Raw genomic sequence first — 1,153 nt, forward strand, 5'->3', positions numbered from 1 at the left:
TCCTAAGCTCTTGCCGTCGAAGACACAGAGCTCGCGGGAGCATTAGGAGTTGTGAACCTATACGTCGCAAGGCGACAATCCGAAGGAAGTCGACGGCGTGCCTTGAGTTTGGCAAACTCAAAGCCGAGGTGTCGCTCTACACGCACGTCCACTTCCTTGTGGCTCAGCTGCAGGTTATGCAGTGAGGAACGTTTCCGGTGCCGTTGCACCCATCACTCAAAGAGCGCTTCATCATCTGTAGCACTTTCGCCAGGGGCAAGCACTACTGGTATTGTTCGCATTGCGGGTATACGAGAGCCACATCATTGTGCGCTCAGGCGAGTGCGATAAGTTTCCAACAGAATTTCTTGTGGGCCCAAGAAACGATCTCGAAGAGCTTTCCGTGTGGCAAGTTTATCATCCGTTCTGGCCGGGGGCCCAATGATAAAGACGCGAGATACTGCGTCCTTCACTTCCAAAGCGTGACCCGCAGGGCGGAAGCCATATTTCATACGAGGGTCAATGACCGACCGTGGATGGGCGCGCTTTAGAGCCGCCTTATGGGCAGCTTCAAGCTGCCGCCTCTGTTCCCCGTCGAGGTCATTTGTGACCACACCACGTGCCTCAGTTGACGAGAAGTCAGGGAACAGACATGGGGTCTGCAAGGCACGAGCAGGGCTCGTATCGCGCCGCTGGCGCAGCTCGTCTTCCTCGTTTCCTATGCGGGAAAAGGAGTGTCAGACTTATAGTCGACCACATCCTCAACGAGGCCACTCGGCATTACAAGCGTGCGCGGAGTGCGACGTTTGTGCTCATCGATCCTAGGATATACACCTCTCGGTGCTGCGGACGCACTGTCCGACGTTGCACCGTGTGCGGGAGATGAAGTTGGACTCTGCACCTGCTCGCCGTCAGAACCGGGGAGACTTGGGAGATTTTGGTGTCGTTGACACAGGGCTCATTGAGCAAGGGAGTTGTTTGTTCCAACAAATGGAGTTGCAGTGTCGAACGGACACGCGAGCCTCGTTGAGGCAATAATTGATTGGAACTGTAAATGTTTTCAATCTTAATGGGGGAAAATGTAACGGGGTTTCACGAACCCTAATAACAGGGTGTGTGTCACACGAGATGTGCATAATGTGACCACACACCCAAACAAGAATACGGAACGGGG

This window comes from Plasmopara halstedii, assembly GCF_900000015.1.
Source record: "Plasmopara halstedii genome assembly, contig: Scaffold_287, whole genome shotgun sequence".
Taxonomy (NCBI): Eukaryota; Oomycota; class Peronosporomycetes; order Peronosporales; family Peronosporaceae; genus Plasmopara; species Plasmopara halstedii.